This window comes from Mastacembelus armatus, chromosome 11, assembly GCF_900324485.2.
Source record: "Mastacembelus armatus chromosome 11, fMasArm1.2, whole genome shotgun sequence".
In the NCBI taxonomy this organism is placed as follows: Eukaryota; Metazoa; Chordata; class Actinopteri; order Synbranchiformes; family Mastacembelidae; genus Mastacembelus; species Mastacembelus armatus.
Window position 1 is genome coordinate 12,506,777 of NC_046643.1, and position 18,521 is coordinate 12,525,297.

The following is an 18,521-nucleotide window of genomic DNA, read 5'->3' on the forward strand; positions in this document are numbered from 1 at the left end:
TATCAGGAGCTATCTGTAAGTGGAAATACACCAAAAAAACACAAGGCCAATCAAAGAATTTCCAGACTTTAATATTCAAGGCAGCAAAGATGTTTCATGTGAAACATTAGTAATTTCAGGACACTTCTTGTACGTGGAAAGTACTGAGGGACTTCACAATACACAACGTAAGTTAGTACATGATTTCATAATCATCTGCTGCATAAGGAGGATGTTGTGTGTGCAATGGTATGGTTGAGTATGTGGTGAAATGTGTTTTTGTCCCAGTTATGTAGCTGAAATAATTTAGGCATGTTTACAGTACACTGCCAGCGATATTTATAAGAACTGGGAAAACCCTAATTTTCCACTGTACATGAGTCATGTAGCATGCATTCAGTGCACGCACTCACACACACACGCACACACAGAAAACCGTCAACTGCAATACATGACTCAAATGGACATGCTCTTTGGAAAGGGAGTGACTGTAAGCTTGTGTCATTTGTAGGACAAAGTATGCCCTGCATTTTGTACTGTCTATAGCGTTTTATCAACTAAATCTGCCTGTGGCTACTGAAGCCAGTTGATGATCCATAGTCAGGCTTTAAATGTGTCCTGCAATATAGTAGCCCGTACATAAGAGAATCAACGTAAAACAGAAAATCCAGAGAAGCTAAATATAGATATAGAGACTAGAGGTTTTCTCAATAATGAAAACAGGGCAGAGTGAAAACACAGCAGGATTTACAGGTCTAATAAAACAGCTCACTTTAATTTGAATCCTGAATTTCCAGTATAATATCTTTTTGGTTTTTCTTCTTATAGGCGTTAATCCTCAAATGTGGGATGTCTGTATTAATCAACTCAGTATCCTTATCTGAAGACTTAACTTCTATTTTATTACAAGAATCCATTCAGCTGAAATCATCACATACTTGAGGTTGACTATCAGCTGACATGAACATCATGGGGAAACCCTGCCAAAGAAATACTATTTTTGTTTAACTTGGTTTCATTGTTATTCTCCAGGAATCTTACAGTGTATCTTTAGCTGTTAAAGCCTTCAGATTTACCTCATAATAAGGCATCGTTATAGTGTACAGTTTAAACTCCCAAAACCACATAGATCTTCCTGTACAGCAGAATCTGACACAAAGATGTATGTTCTGTGTACAGTACGGTAAATACCAGACAATGCAGCCGGCGGCCTCTGGGAGGTTGTGTCATTTCACTCAAGTGAACCAGTAAGCTTGTGCATTTGAAAACCTTCATCAGTGATTAGCTCTCAAGGGTAAGTGAGAACATTTTCCCACAACCACACGGCCCCCACACGCACATAAGCACACAAACATCAAATTTCGCTGTCATCCAGCATAAAGAGTCAGAAGACACTTCACGCTGAGACTCTCACTCGCTCAGAGGGCTTCACCCCCACTTACTGTATGACTATGACTAGGCATGCACATGGAGACATGGTGATAAAGATTAATTGTTGGTGCTGCAGAGTTTGTACAAGCACAATATTATCAGGCCTCTTGTGGCCAAGCAGCTAGAGAGAAGCAGTGTGTTGATGAGACAGCAACTTTATTGATTCAAGTTTTTAAAAGGCCTTTGAAATCGAGTGTCTAGACAGATCTGGCTGGGTGGATGTTTTCGTCCAATTGCACTTGAAGAGCACAGTGGTTAGATAACTTTGCTGACAGAATGAAAGGGTGAGGGAGATGACAAATACAGAGGATGTTTTTATTTAGAGTTTGCATCAGAGTCCGGGAATTTGCATTTCACACAACAAACACATTGTCAGGTTTTATTGTTGAATAATAATAAAACTGCTGGGTATTTGCACTTGAATGAGCACATTGAGAGCAAGGAAGCACTTTAACCTGGTCTGGCTATAGTGGACTAACTGTGCTTCAAGGAACATAACTGTAAATTTATGGATAAAAAATAATATCATTGGTGCAGAGTGAGGCTTAGGGAAATATATTAAGTAATATATTGATATTTTGGGAAATATGCTTGTTCATTATCTTGCTTCCTTTCAGTCTCCAGTCTTTATGCTCAGCCAGGCTATCTGACTGATGGCTCCAGCTACATCTTTACCATAGACATGTAAGAGTGGTATACCTCTTCAAAGGTGCTAATGATGGTGGTCAGAGAATAAAGCCGCAGAAATAGTATTGATCGATAACCACAATGCATTGTAATTAATGCATGTGGTAAGACAGGGCATTTGCATCAGTCTACTGTCCTCTGACAACATTTACTATAATAAAGCGCTGCAGCCAGCTATTGTTTTGTTTCTTAATTAATAACTTGATTATTGTTATCATTACATGACTGTTCATGTAGTCTAAGAAATGTAATCATCTGACTTCCAGTACAGAGCAATAGCTTCAGGTTTGTGTTTTGTCTGGACTGCAATCCTAAATCCAGTTGAAATTATGGTTATATAAAACAGAAAACCAGGAAATCCTCTAAGAAATTGGAAACCATAGCACCTTGGCCTTTAGTCTTCATACAGTAAATGGTTTGAAATTATAGCTTGACATTTCATCGTACAGACAAGAAGACTGAAAACACTGTCGTTTGTGTCTCCTGAAAATCACTGCTCCTATTGAAGATTTAGTCTGGCACATAAACTGTAAAACTACATTTATTTTACAAGTACAGATCATACAAATAACATATAACATGCTAACTAATGCAACTTAGACATGCTGTCAAGTGCATTTTGTTACCTTGGGACAGAGTCAGGCAGGATATTTAACCTAAACTAACAATCTGGTGGCTATAGTTTCATATTTACCCTAGAGGCACAAGAGTGGTAACAATCCTCTCATCTACAGTAACTCTTGGCAAGGAAGTGAATATGTGCAAATGTTCTATCACTTGTGTTGCAAAAATTGGCTCCTCACACTGTCAGTTTCTCTCTCTGTTCCCCTAACACAGTCACACTGTCACACACAGTAAAAGGAAATTCAGACAGGCAAGGGCGTACGGCGAGTGCTACAGATTTGTTGGCTGCCTCATTCAAACTCATCTATTATCCAGCTGACTTCTCGCTGACCCCAGAGTTAGTGACTGTCAACTGTCCTGATATCACCCACCACTGTTGGTATGCATGCACATGTTGATGCTAGGGTGTTTCTGTGTTCACAAAAGTGTGCTGGAGAGCCTGGTCAATAATTAAAGTCACCACATAGTAGGAGGAAAGTGGCTCAGGCAAAACATTTTTTCAGCCTTTATTAAGCCAAAAAAAAAAAAAATGGCTGAGGAACCATACTCATTTATGATACATGAGAGGCTGGTGTTTTTATTTTTGGGGATAGAGGGTGGTACACAGAGACATCACATTAAAGAAGTAGCAGACACCTTATGCAGACAGAATTACAATAAGGGTGAAAGTGAAATGAAATATTACCACCAATATGGTTTGCGGTTTCAGTAAGGAGTGCAAAGGGTAAAACAACAAATCAGAGTATGTATAATAAATAGAAAAACATTCCATGTCCCTGTAATATTGCAGTCTCAACTAGCAAGGCAGCAGATTAATAATAAGTTCTAGGTCCAGAATTAAGAGCCAATTATTTTTTCATACACAGAGAGCCCGGCTGTTAGTCACACACACACACACACACACACACACACACACACACACACACACACACACACTGCACTCTTCTTTTTTCTGTGCCTTGCTTTTCAGTCTTCTCTATCCAAAACCTAATGTCATTTCTGATCTGCAGCAGTACTTGTTGAGAACCTGCTTGTATACATACATGTGCAAAAAGCAGAAACACTGTGTGAATGCTTGTGTGAGACATATGTATATCTAAGTGATCTAAATCTAAATGTTTTTTTATTTCATTCCAGTTAGGCCTGGTATTTTTATACAGGCCACTTTAAGGCACTCCAGATTACTTTCCAAAATCTGCCTGCCCAGAACGGCCTGATTCAATTGGCTGCTGTTAATACACAGATTAGGAAACTCTCTTTGCATCCTAATCCTCGCGCTTCATTCTCCCTTGTTGCAGAATTGTGAAGGTGTATGAGAACAGGTTAGCTGATAGTAGACATTCATTGTAGGATTACACTTGCAAGGGCAACTCTAAATCTGTGTAATGTAGCTGTTAGAGAGATGGTGTGAAAAAAAATGGTAAGTTATTGAGGTTTTCATTCCCACATGCTGCTGAATGCGGATCTAAGGTTTTCAAGTTTAGAATTCATTGGAGAAATGCCACATGTGGCTAAGGTGCATTATTATCGGTGCTACTGTACAGGATACAGTTTAAAGAGTGGGAAACAACTGAATGTGAGAGGTGAAGTTGATACTTTAGGTTGTTCTATTTTTTATTATGAAAAGAAAAATAAGCCTAAAAAGAATCCAAAACAATGTTAGTCTTTAGACTAGACCTCATACAGAAATGGAGCGAGCAGAAATTTTAGCAGAAATTATAGCTGAATAAATATGTAAATAAATAAAAAACACTTGAAATACACAGTAAACAGTAATGGATAAATGGCTAAAACACATTGCAGTGTTGAAGGAGGAATGTTATTTTAATTAATGTGACAGCATTTGACAAAAAATGTAAACCAATTCCCACAGAATAAAACACTTTCATGTGTGAAACACTATTTATTCCCCTTGCATATTGTTGCATAAAATCCTGTCTAGTATCTGAGGACTTGAAAACAGTTCCACATTTAAACAAAAGGGGGAGCAGTGAGCAGCTGTGAGACACAAAATCCCCAGTGTGAAGAGAGAACTTCTGTACATGCTGTAGCCTTGAAATCTGAAGTGACAACTGATTTCAAAGCATACAGGAGAAACGTTCCTCTTCTGCTAAGAAAGTCCTTATTGGATTTTGCAGAGAATGTAAAGAGCTGACATGTCGATGCAGTGGCCTGCTCTTTCTCCTGCTTATTTTTCACATTGGCTGAGCAGGTAAATGGCAAAATTCACACTGAAATGAAGAAAATGCAAGGATTTAAATGCCTGCAGTGTTCAGTAGCTTACTGTACTGTGTTAAGTGGCATTTACCACAAACATTGATGCTCTGTTACTGCCCAATAAAGAAGGGATGACCATTAAAATCTTTTAAAATCACTTAAGAGCTCCTTCGAAAGGCTGGCATTGATTAATTATTCATCTGCTTCAGTGCATGTTTTAAGTCCAGTGTGTTATTTATTCATATCCCAGGTGAAGTGTTAAATTCTTTGTTCGTGTCAGTCAAGTGGATGCTTCTTATTTAGTTGAATGTATTTGGTTGAATAGAGTTTTTTCTTGGTTATTGCTCAGATGTAAAAAAGTGACACAAATACTAAGGCAGTACATTTTTAATTACTTAGATGAAAAAAAAAATGCATTGACATTAAAAGTATGAGTCATTTCACAAGATACCAATAGTAGTTTAAGCAGCCAGCTTCCATTTCTCAATGCTTTTTCTGTACAGGCCACACCTGGTACACTTTATTGTCCCTGACAGCATACTGTTCACACCTCCTACAAAGAACACAGGTACATCTCTAGGGAGTAACCCAACCCTCGAAGAATCTGCTCCTCCTATGGGAGCAGTTCTTTATTATTCCTCGAGCACGCCATGGTCCTCCACTTCAGACACGCAACTGCAGTATGTATTGCACACTGCACGGTGTGAGTAATTCAGATGGAGTCTTTGGTAGACAGGCTACTGCTGAACTGACTTCACCTACATGTACGCATCATGTTTTAGTCCTTTTTCACTGCTAGTCACACCTGGAGCTTTCCATATACTGAGCCTTTCATCAGTCCACTGTAAGAGTGAGTAGGTGTATACCTGTAAGTACATGCAGAGTGGAACAAAAGAGTTAAGACTGGTTCAAGTACATGCCTGAGTGTATGTAAATATGTATGTGCATGCAGTTTTGTGACCTAGCAAGACAATAAGCAAACCTATTTTTAAAACACTAACCGGGATCGTTTGGTGATTTATTTAAGACAAATTGTCACAAAATTACTGTTTCTGTTTCCTTATGTCACAAACAATGAGATGCTACAGGGAGCACTGAAGGGCATCAAACAGCATAGTCTGCATGGTAAATATACAAACTGAAACTCCTCATCCCTGACTCCATTCAAACATAAAAGTCCATTTAGCACCAGACTGTCTCTTCATTTCTATGCGTCCAGGCTGTGAATGTAATGCTAGCCTCCTGGCACACAGGGCCGCCTACCTCTCTGTCTCTTTGTTTGGCATGCATGTGACAAGGGCACAATAGGGTGCTGGACAATAGGCCACTCATTGAGTGACTGGCATGGAGTGGGATACATCCCTGTTTGCCCGCCGTTCTGCAGCCTTGTGCACCTTGCAGGTCATGATCAGTGTCAGGTTGCACTCTCCTGTGACAAAAAGGGCAAAGACACTTGCTGCCATGTTGGAAATCTGGAGGAGGTCACAGAGGTCAAGGTTATAAAAAAAAATCACTGAAAGCAGAGGAGAGGGGTTTACTGGGTACATGCTTCTTTAATGTTGACTTTATCCATTTCTTTTATCAGCAACAGTATCTTAAAGTCTTTCAGAATTTTGCTTCATACTGGTATAACATGTTATATCAAGAAAACAAGCTGAAGAAACCTCACTGGCCTTTTAAAATAACAAACTACATGACAGAGTACTTTTGTACAGAACCAGCTGTTTTTTTAATAACTGAATCATGACATGCATATATAAATGTCTTTCATCAACATGTTTCCCAGTATTGGTGATTTTGTGTATTTCTGTGGCTATGTGAAAACACAGCAGCCAAAATTTTCCACCTTCTCACTGTCAGCTGACTATCAGTCACTGCCTTCAGCTGAGCTGATTCACTGTAAGATCCTGAGCTCTGGAGCCTAAAATGCCTGCCATGACCTTCTGGCCTGCTGACAGCAGTGCTCTGAAAGGGTTCATGTGGACTGAGAAGTAAAGATATCATACCCTCAGCAGGACTGGGCTCATGGCAAAAGCTGCCAGGGATAAGTTTTGAAAAAAAAAAAAAGTAGTTGCCCTATTAACTGTGTCAAATTTGTTTTTCATTATCAAAAATGGCACCCCAGTTCATATCCAAAACGATGATTTATAAAGCTATGTATAGTACTTTTTTTTTCTGAAGGTAATAAGTCCTCATTATGCGTCACAGTGGTGCCTGTTGGTGTTACATTATTACATATGAAGTTACTGGATTGAAGACAAGTTCTAAAATAATCACAACTTTGTGTGTGATTGCATTAAGAAAGTTTTAGATCTCACTGGTTATTTAGAATAAAATCTTAGAATATCAAACATAAGTCCATTATTTAGGAATACAAACCTTTTTATCTCTCTGTCTCTTACATTCACACACTCACTATTGGAATTTACCATAAGTAATGAAGCCTATGTTATGAATACGTTCGAACACAATTGACCTAATAGTGATCAGTAATCTCAGCTGAATTTATCTTGTAATTCTGTCGCTGTTTGTTCTGCTCCGTGTCCTCTACTATTTTTGCATGAGTAACTTTCAAAGTGCTCCATGTTTTTGAAGTTGTCTCCCCCCCCCCCCCCGTGTGTGTGTGTGTGTGTGTGTGTGTGTGTGTGTGTGTGTGTGTGTGTGTGTGTGTGTGTGTGTGTGTGTCTCTCTCTCTCTCTCTCTCTCTGACGGTGGGGGCAGAGAGCTATTAGCTGAGCGCTGCAGACATCATTAGGAGGGGACACACTTTCCACCGTCAGCGCCGGAGCAGAGCCGGGGAGCCCTGGCAACAAGGAGAGACACAAACTCAGCAGCCCGTTACACCCTTCAGTAAGTATCGCAAAACTATTCATTCAGTGCTCGTTTCGCCAAGCTGTCATTGCTTTCTCCGTGACACTTTTCTTTTTCGGGGCTGTGTGGAGAAAAATGGCTGGAAGAGCTGGGCTGGGTGGCGCTGACGCTCTGGTTTACTTCAAAGCCTTGGAAAATGTTTACTTCGCCCTCTGACCTATTTTTAAGTGGCCAAACAGTGCAGCAACGTGCGGGGTACGGGTGTGTATACTTGTCATTTCTGAACGAAAACGCAAAGTTGTGTTTAAGTGCGGCGACAGAGAGCGGGGGGTTGGCAGGATTCTGACCGAGCGAGGAGCGCGTCCGCCGGGCGAGCTGGTGTCGGGCTGGCGCTGCACTTCCAGTAACTGCGCCACTCGACCTCGGCTCAAACATTTGCGCTTTGCAGACTATTTCCTACCGACGAACAGCGACAAACACTGCTAAATACCGTCGCTTCAAGCCTCATACTTCTTCTTTTAAACTCTTCTCTTTCTGACAAGGACTGTCAAAGCATTACAATTTTATCTACGCTTCACATCGCGGAAGTGTTTTCTCTACACGAAAAAAAAAAAAAAAAAAAGAAAACACGAAGAACAAGTAACCACTCCACCACAATTTGACCAGTGTTTGTAAAAACCTACTTCCGTCTGTTTTTGCATGTTCCGACCACTGACTACATTGTTGCCTATGTGGCATGTTACTACACAGCGTTTTACATCGCCAGCTGGTTGTAAAGGACATAGGGTTTGTGATTGCTGGACTACCCGTGATGTCATTCATCCTGGCTTGGACCATTATATAACGGGACTGTAGGGAAGCCTGTGATAGCCGGCTATTTTTACTCTGTTTACACCTCCGAGTTGCTCTCACGGTAGGCTATGCGTCCCAGGTGGTAGCCTCTGCTTCACTCACATTATGGATTTAATATAGCATCTAGATGAGACCAAGTGGATGGATGCACATTTCAGATGAAGATTAAAAAATAATAGTAATGATAAAGCTAGAGTTTTTCCTTATGGTTGCAATTACGCTTTTAAGATTTATTTTGATAATGTCTTGTTTATTTCAAAACATGTCATGTAGCTTTTTTTAGTTGCTTTTCTTTGGGGAAAGATGGTGATAGTCATCCTAAAGGGGGGCTTTTACATTGCAAATATCTTATACATGTGAACCCAATCGAAAAATTTTTAAAATTGTCTAAGTATATCTAATAGGCTAAAATTGTTACCTCATTATTGGGTATACACAATGCATGTGTGGCTAATAATAATAAAATGCATTTATAGAGCACTTTTCTAAACATATGTTACATAAGTGCTTTACAATATAAGGCATAAAAGAACAACAAAATCCTAAATACTATGGAGGATAAGAGGGCGTCCCCATTTAAAGGAGATGAGGAAAGGCTTGTTGGTAAAGGTGAGATTTAAGGAGAGCTTTAAAAGATGGTACTGCATCAGCTGATCTTATTTCCTCAGGTAAGTCATTCCAGAGTTTGGGTGCTTTAACTGCAAAGGCTTTATCACCTCTGGTTTTCATTCTAGCATCAGGGATGCATAGAAGACCTCTATCAGAGGATCTCAGGCTACAAGCACGCTTATACAGCTTTAACAGCTGGGATATCTAACTTGGAGAAAGGCCATGCAGTGCTTTAAAAGTTATTAATAAAATCTTAAAATCAGTCCTAAAACGTACCAGGAGCCAGTGCAAGGAAGCTAAAACAGGAGTGATACGGTCAATTCTACTTTTTCCAGTCAAGAGTCTTGCAGCTGAGTTATGGACAACCTGGAGCTGGTTAATCGATTTATGGCACAGGCAGGTGAATAGTTACAGATGTGTAACTGACTAACAGCAGTTTTAAAGATTGACATTTTTGTGTGTCAGCTCCTCACCTGAACACCATGAACGAAACTAGTTTGTAATTTACTTGAAAAATCCATGTTCTTAATATGCAACATATTTCATGTTGCAGCACACCCCAAAACACATCTAATTTTGTCTTTAAAAATATATTTACACCCAGAATTTTGTCATATAAATATTATTTTACAAATCTTGAAAAACATCCGGTTATGCCTCCCTGCAGTTTCTTCATTGGCCAGTGCTACTTAATGATAGACTATTGCTTTAGTTAGCAAAAGTGTGGTAAAAATACATATTTGAGATAATTATAGCAAGCACCTTTTTCAACCCAGTATTCACCTAGTCCAGTGTCAGCCAAAACAATATTTATATAAAATGTAATACCTGATACAAGTTTGCTGACAGATGCTGTCATTTTAAGTATTAAATCAAACTGCAAATAGTTGTTTATTTGTTTCTGCTGCTTTGTCGTTCACTCGATTACAACATTGTGTGTTAGGAAACAGGTCCAGTGTTTTCTTAAAGTGCATCATTGCATTTCATTACAAATGCAAGGTCTCTTACTCAGCATTGTATTTTTTATGATTTAGTGGGATGGATATCAATGACCCTTCATAGACAACAACATTGGAATATTGTTATCTAGAAAGCGCCTTAATCTCTCAAAGTTCTGGTGGTTACCAGCTGTGCTTTTCCAGCTGGTTACTCTTTAATATACACCAAATTTTTACAGATTTTGGCGAAACTGCACCTTGGTCTCACCTGCACTGCCCATGCTTACTGTTGATGGGATCTGAGTTATACAGTAATAAAAGAAATCATATCCTTTGTGGTGGTCATGAATTTGGTCTTCTGATATTGATAATTCATAAACCTTCCTAAACTCAAAATGTAGATATCTTTCTACCTTCCTTCTGATTTAAGGTGATCCATAGTGTAATTTATAATGTAGAATTATGGTATATTTGAAAAAAAAAAACTTCAGCAGAGAGGTAACTGCTCAATAGGTGTTTGTTTCTGTTTCATTTGCATAGACAGTAGAGGCAGGAGTTAGATGATAAAGCATTGAGGACCCAGGGATAATCCCTGTTGGACACCACAGAAAGGTCTTTTGTTTCTTGGTCATAACTGAGAGAAGCTGTTCTGTATTAAAGAGGTGTACTGAATTGGTCATTCAAAGGATGGTTGTTTTAGTAGAATTTAAATGACCACATGTTAAAAGCTTAGTTTTGACAGGGAATAGTGATGGGGTGGAGTGTCAGCTGTGTAGCTGCACAGTGATTTTGTCCAAAGAAATTTGGGTGCTGTGTGCAATAATAAGATGGTTTGTTAAACTGAGTGGGCATGTTTAAAACTAACATACTGAAATGCTTAAATGTCCAGTTACTTTGGCCATAAGAATGAGCGAGAGTGAAGCAAAGAAACTATATTTAAGCAAGAATAGAGAGAGTAACTGTTGTTGGTCAACAGTTGGAAAAAGAGTTCAAGGAATTTTAGATTGGAGTGTCAAAGATTTTGATTAGGTCCACAAGCATTGTAGGCTCAATATTTTTTCAGATTTCTTAAAGCCTGGGCTTTGTCTTAGTTATGATGTTGAACACAAAGGCTTTGTGATAGGAAAAGACCAAACTATAGTGCTCTATTGTGCTGTCATGCCACTGTGAATCAGGCGTGCTGTTCCTCCCACCTACCACACACACACACACATGCACATACACTTTACCATTGCAACCATAGCCTTTGATTCCAGCCGCCACTCACTTTCAAATGGTAATGAGAGGCAATTAGAAGCCAATGTGTCCTAATCACAAGCCATTTAACTGAGCTTGGCTCATTTGTCAGAGCTATATGTGCACATTGGCTCACACACTCAAAACACACATGAATACACGCATCTGCTAGTTTATGCTAGAGTGTTGTCTTTGTCTTTGGAATTTGCTGTCTTTGTAAGGGAAAGTAGGAAAATAAATTTTGTTATTTTTGCACAGTGTTGTTGGGAGAGACAGAGAGTCATTTCCCGGTAATAACTGGGTGTAAAGAATATATGCTTTATAAAGTGCACAGTATATTGATTGAACATTGTTCTTTGGACTCCTTCCTTCCTATTCTTATTCTGATTTTGGTGTCACAGTTTTATTAACTTTCACACAAATCTTTATGTTTGATAATGAAATGATAATGAAAATAATGTAATATTTCTGCATTCACACCAGACTCTATAGGGCAATCTTTGGTTGTCTTCTTTTATTTTTTATTCAAGAAGTAAGAAATACAGAGAGAAGGAAAAGAACTGCATAGCTGGTATGGGTTAGAAGTGGGACAATAAAATCGTGTGTGTGTGTGTGTGAGTGAGAAAAGTGATTTTGAAAAAGTAAAGCGAAGTGGGTGGGAGTGGGGGCAGATCAAGAGATTGAGCTGTCTGGTTGAACCATGCAGTGCGCTCAGACCTTTTCAGCTTTTCCTTTCATCCTCCTCTATTCATGAGTCCATGTGCATGCACCCAAGAGAAAGGACACACTCACACACAGTATATTGCTTTTAAAGGGGATCAATGAGAGTGAAAGAACATTCCACCATGTGTGATTGTGTGTACTTTTATTGCTTAGTGCACAGTCTTCACTATTTCTTAGTCTGGCTGTCTTTATGGGACAACAATTGAAATTTAATAGCGATACCATGTATAAACTTAAGGCTGCTATTTGTCTGTACTATGAAGTAGTACAGATAATAGAATGACACAGTTTCATTGGTGAAATAAAGGTCAGTGAGGCCACTTATTATGGCCAGATTTAGAATTTTTTTTATTTCAGTCAAAATACTTATCTCAACCTAAAGTATGGATGGGACTATTTATCACTTTACAGTATTTTTGAGTGTTTACTGTGTGTTTATGAGCACATTACTAATACAGATACAAATTTGCAGTCTTTGTGACCTTGTTTCTTTGCTTCTTTATTTTATAGTGGCAGACTAATCAATACCAATTTTCTGAATGATCACCATTGTACCAGTGTCTGAATGGGAGAGAGCGAGAGAGAAAGAGGGTGAGAAAATAGAGGGTCAGATGACTAAAGCCATCCTACAAACCTGTGTTATGTTGTTGGGTCACTAAGCTGCTGCATGGCTCAATAACCATGTAAAAAAGGGAAGCTGGCTTTGAGACTTAGTTCAGCAGTTTGTTGGCTTTGTCTCTGTAATGGCTGCCAGTTTAGCTGACATGATATACAGTTCTCTGTATGGAAGACAGGTTTCTGTAAAAGCCTAAACTGGACTGAACTCCAGAATGTATGGTGTCTAAACAATGACAGAGCGCTCATACATGCAAACAGAAAAGCTTTCAGGCTACACATTTGCTTTCCTGTATCAAGCAGAACTCAGCAAATTAGTTAAGATCCCCAGTGCTGTGTCATAAACTCTCTCGAAAGATGATATCTGTGCCCAAGCTGTACATCAAATGTGATACCTCATGTAAATCATCATGCAATAGTTAATTCAGTATGTTTCCTCTGTGCTCTCTCTGCCTTGATTCATATTTGATCATACTCCAAGCAAAGCCTGGCTAAGAGGAAAGGGTTTTAAGCACTGGTCTTTTGAGGGCCAAGTTAAATGAAGTAGAAACTAACTGACAACAGCTCAGCCTTCATAGGATATTCAGATGTGGTTTGTTTAATGGTATTATATAGTGCATAATAGAGCAGTGGCTCTAATGTGTTTCTTCTGTGGCTTGGTCAGTGACACAGCCAGAGCACGTTTTTGGGGATTGAAAACTGGAATTGTTATTCTTCAAGTCCCTTCTCTAAATCAGATTTCTCCTCCCCACTTCAAAAGCATATTGTTGTGTCATCTACCTTTCTGCCTCTGTTTTTCCTTTCAATATTCCAAATATGCATTACTTGCTTTTACACATTCTTCCTCTCCTGTCCTCTCCTCTCCTCTCTTATCCTTATCAGAGGCAGTAGAGGATTACAGAGGACAGTTGACACTGACTGGCAGTCAGACAGCTCCTGTAGACTCCTCTCTTCCCCACAGAGCTCCAGGCCCAGGACAGGGATAAGCTGACAACCTGGTACACAGCCCAGTAGTGATGAGGAGGACAGATGAAAGAAGAATACTAGGAATTGGAGTTCATACCTATTGTATCTGTATATATTGAATAATTTCTAATGATGAACATTAGCATTACATTTATGAATGTTTCTGTGTAAAGATTATGGTTGAAGTTTAGAAGCAAGTGACCAATTGTTAGGATGATTTAAGTCAGTTTATTTAGTTAGGGCAGCATTTTATGTTGAACCAAAATGAAACTATCTAATGTTAAAGAGGACCTGGTACATCAGTCAAAAGTGTACAGTTGATTTAAAAAATTACTTTTTGTTTACCCCTATTTTTGTATTGATGCTTTTCCCTCTGCAACGTGCCCAGATCCTCATCTCCAAGGTGGGTGTGTTGGGTATCAACAATGCCTTCAGTCAGAGTAGGGAGGATATGTATTGAGAGAAAGGAATTCAATAACAGGAAAATGGCCAGTGATAGAAACAATCCCTGGAATACCAAAACCCTCCCTTCACCAATGCTTTTCTTGGCACAAACCTGCTTTCCATTACTACTGTTTACTCCTTAGGACACAGCACATGGCAGTATGGGTAGAGACGGCACAGTGCATCCCAGAACATCTCCATTCTCTGATGGTTTGTGATGTGACATGTGCAGTGAAGTCCTGAATTCCAGTATGTTGTGGGCCAGTTGCAAAACTCCATCCATGTCTGACTGACAGTACATCGGTATGTGGAAGCACTGGACTGAGGTCACCATATGGTCAGGGGCAAACATGGGTGGGCACTGGATGACAGACTGAGACAAGCCTGTGTAGCTAAACCACAGGCAATATTTGAAACAGTGTCCGTAAAGCTGAAACTATGTCCTGCCTCAGAAACTGTGGTGCAGTTTGAATGGTGCAGTTGCTGGATGCGTGACTAGATTGCTGGCATTCTCTGCCTGTCTGTCTGTCTATCCCACTGGCTGGCTGGTTAATAATTGTGGCTTGGCCAGATTATCTTTTGTGCTGGATGACTGGCTGACTGGCTGGGGATCAGCCTCATCTGGCTGGACAGTTAACTGAATGCTTGGCTGCAGGCTAGCTAGCTGACAAGCTTTCTGGATACCCGTCTGGCTGGGTGACTGCCTATAATTTCTGCTCCTTCCTTTAGCCATGTGGTAAGCTCATGACACTGGTAAACGGGCATTTGGCTCTGACAGTCAGGGAGGTGTGCTCAAACACTGCTGCTGAGATAAGACCAGGATGTTCCCTGCCTGCCCATGGGCCCCATGAGTCCATCACCAATTACAACACCAGTACACTTTGATAATACTATATTTTTACAAAGCCTCTCCATTGGCCTGCTACTGTTGTGTCAGGAGTATCAAACCATCCCTTGAAACTAACTTGATTCTATACATTGTTGGCTGAGAAGTGGCAACTTAATTGGAACTATAAATTATGTTCTAAGATGGTGGCATCATTCCTGCTTTGGGTGCAGTCACAAAAGCACAGGGTAAGACAAATATAGCAAAAAATATCAAATATAATTCTGTTTTATAATTCAGTTTTGTGCATTGTGCTTTACCGATATAATAAAGAAAATCCAATATTGTCCTGCTCTTTACAGACTTACTTTAGAAAGTATTTTAATAGTCATCTATTTCTATTTTGATCTTGGGCTCTCTTATGGGTTGGGTCGTGTTAGGATGATTTGCCTTTGTCAGGTATAATACTATTTTTTTCACATATCATCAGCTGCATAAAACTGCTGTGTAGATATTTTCATTTTTGCCTTTAATTAGGTATTTTTATGCTTGTGCGAGTGTTGGTGTCTGCCGCAGCTCAGGGGTGTGTTTTTGCCAGTGTGTTCATTAGGGAGAGTGTGTAGCAGGGTCAGACGGTTAGCTACGACACATATAAATGAGGTTAATGTGAGGTTTCACTGTGCCCTGGCCAGGTCTGCTTCTCTGACATTGTCCTCTACCTTTAAGTGCCACAGTAGGGGAGGCAACTTGGCTGCAAAATGCCTCAGTGTCATCCCTGCTTTGTACTGCACATAGTTAAGGGCAGTGTGTACTCTAAAAGAGCCGCATTTGTACACACACACACTTGTATTCACACAGTCAGAAAATAAAGCCCTTGTGCATACTGCACTGTGCTTATGATAGTGTGCACACCCATTTCAGGGGCTTGCCCAGGGAAAATACCTGTGGTAGAAAGAAAGTCGACCTAATGGGAAATAACTAGGCATCCTCATCAGACCAAAATAACTCAATTTAACAATTTTTGTGCATTCCATAATCTTAATGGTTCTTCCAGGAACCTTTCAGCTTCCCAGATGTCAGCTCTCAGAAAGTCACAGAGTATCGGGTAGTTTTTGAGTCATCAGTATCATAGAGAATATTTCGCTTCAGGTGAAACTGGAGGTGTAAAGAAAAGGAACTGGTTACAACTCTAGTCCACTAGAGCAACCAAGCTGATGTTGTTGGGGATTCTGATGTGTCATCCTGTTGTTGATATAGTAATCCATCCTAACTATTCTGGTAGGTCGAATCCCTTTAAAATTACCTAATGATTTCTTCTGCATATTGATGTTTTAATGCAAATATCAACTTGGTCTCTGGTTTCAGTTGCTGTTTCCATTTGAACAGAGACATTGATCAAAGGCCTTGCAAATAAATTGACTGGATTTAACTTTTACTGTCAGGTGTTGACACAGCAGCTGTACTCTCTGCTGTTTTCCTCCAATGATATGACCCAGATAAAAAAAAATAGTGAGTTTCCATGTCACATTTACCACAATGTGTGATCGGTAATGTATTCTGAGAGCTTTAGTAATATTTCCTCACAGCACTCGAAAACATCATGCATCAAGATAAATTCTGAATGGGTTCATAGTCTGGTTGTCTGTCGGATATGCAGCGTTAACCACTAACCTGAAAGAAAGAAAGAAAAAAAGAAAAAAAAACTGCAGATCTTCCCACTTCCTATCAAACCTCGCACCACCAACTAGCCTCAAAACCCAGCAACAGACAATATTTTTGAGTGAAAAGGTAGTTGTCTTCCCCTTCCTCTTCCAGCCCTGTGCTTTGGTTTTTGAGCCGAGTGCTCAGTCAACTTGGTTTAATGCTACATGACGTGCCATTAGCTCCGCTAGCAATTTACCCCCACACTACCTCTGGTGTGGATGCCTTAGATGGATAGCTGAGTGCATTTGCAGTCTGACAGGACATGCTACCTTACTGTAGACTACTGCTGAAAGGTGGGAGTACAGAGGGGGTGTAACCCTTTTAGGAGGCACTTCATGGATAACATACACACTTACGTGTGGTCTTGTGTGTGAAGGGGGCAGGAATTGTGTGTGCATGTGGGTCAAGGTTGCAGTCATTATGAGTAAGAGCTTGCAAAATTCATGATGTTTCAGAGTGTCAAACCTGGAACAAAATACACCTGTCATAACCGCCGTCACTGCAGCACACAAATAGGGCTTTGAAACACTGTGTACTATATAACACTAGAAACTGTAGACAGCAATACCCTACGTCTTTACAGATTATGAACACATAAGATCTCATAGTTTAGATATGCCATTTTTATTAGAAATATCCAAATAGTTGGTACCAGATTAGATCAGGTAAAAGACCTTTTTACTATTAACCTGAAGGGTCCTTGTGTGCTGTTTGTGGAAGACCAGTAGTGTACCTTTTTGGGACATTAATTAACTACAGAAGCAGATGCACAAATGTTAATATTTCTGAATTTGGGTCTTGGTTGGATTCAACTGACTGGTGAATCCCACCTCTGTTGATAAAATTTGAGGTTATTCAGGAGATTGTCACGTGCAAGAGCCAACACATTATCTGCAATGTCCCTTGATAAACCCATGGTAATAATCGTTTGGTTGGTTTTGGCTTGTCTGTGCTTTGGGTAAACCACACAACTTTAGATATATACTAGACAGAGAATGTTCAGAGTGCCTAATGTGCAGCTGATTTACAACTTCAATGAGCTTTCTATAGCTTTTTGATTCTTGGTTAGGCACAGAACAAGAAGAGGTTTCACAAGCTTCTGAAAAAAAAAAAAAAAGAAAACCCAGCAGCAGACATACACTTCTCAATTAGAGTTTTCGTCCAGCTCATCTGAACCCCATGACTCTCACTCTACAACTAGACTGATGCTGAAATATTTGAGGACCACTATGATTCACTCTGATAATGAACATCAGCTAACAGCTGTTGCAGTTACACAGTATGTTCACTCCACTTGTTTGCATCATTTTCTAAATGCGCAGTGGTTGCTAGGACCATGTGAGAAAGTTGTTATTAATTGTACATGAGAAATGCTCATGTATTTTCCAAAATTTTATAGCTTATACACAAGGTATTGTACTTGAGCACAAGGCGGAGTTTGTTTTAGAGGTAGGCTACATGTTTGCATTTGGAGGACATGGTGCTTTCAAATTTCCAAAATTCAAGCCATTTCACGACGTCTTATATTGTAGTGTAAGCTGCATTATGTGATGAGGACTCTGTAACCTTTGCCCTCAACTACAGCTAATTGTATTAAAATCATGATAAAATGTAATAATAAGTGTTAGTGTTTGCATTATTGTGCATGCATGTTTGTAAAATAATAATAGTGAAGTAAATAATAATAACTAAGTACATTAAAATGTGCATGTAAATGTTTTTAGTATGTGCAAGTGTGAGTAGGCTCTGCTTCACGTCCTATTTGCTGACCTACAACACGTCTGTGCTTTATCAACATGACCCACAGGCTATCTGCATTTCATAACAGCTTATCTAGAGAGTGATCATTAGTGTTACCT

General features: G+C 39.6%; 1 protein-coding gene across 5 annotated transcripts in view; it reads left to right on the forward strand.

Annotated features, from left to right (window-relative positions):
* Positions 1–7,658: 7,658 nt before the first annotated feature.
* The window catches only part of atxn1a (ataxin 1a), a 77,564-nt gene continuing 66,701 nt past the window's right edge, over positions 7,659–18,521 (forward strand). For 2 of the 5 annotated variants that reach the window (XM_026299835.1, XM_026299830.1), the window contains exon 1: positions 7,660–7,788. The gene's annotated coding sequence lies outside the window, so the exon portion shown is untranslated. Of the gene's footprint in view, positions 7,789–13,604; positions 13,721–14,275; positions 14,436–18,521 lie in introns of all 5 variants that reach the window. The other 3 variants (XM_026299832.1, XM_026299834.1, XM_026299831.1) reach the window with 3 other exon arrangements.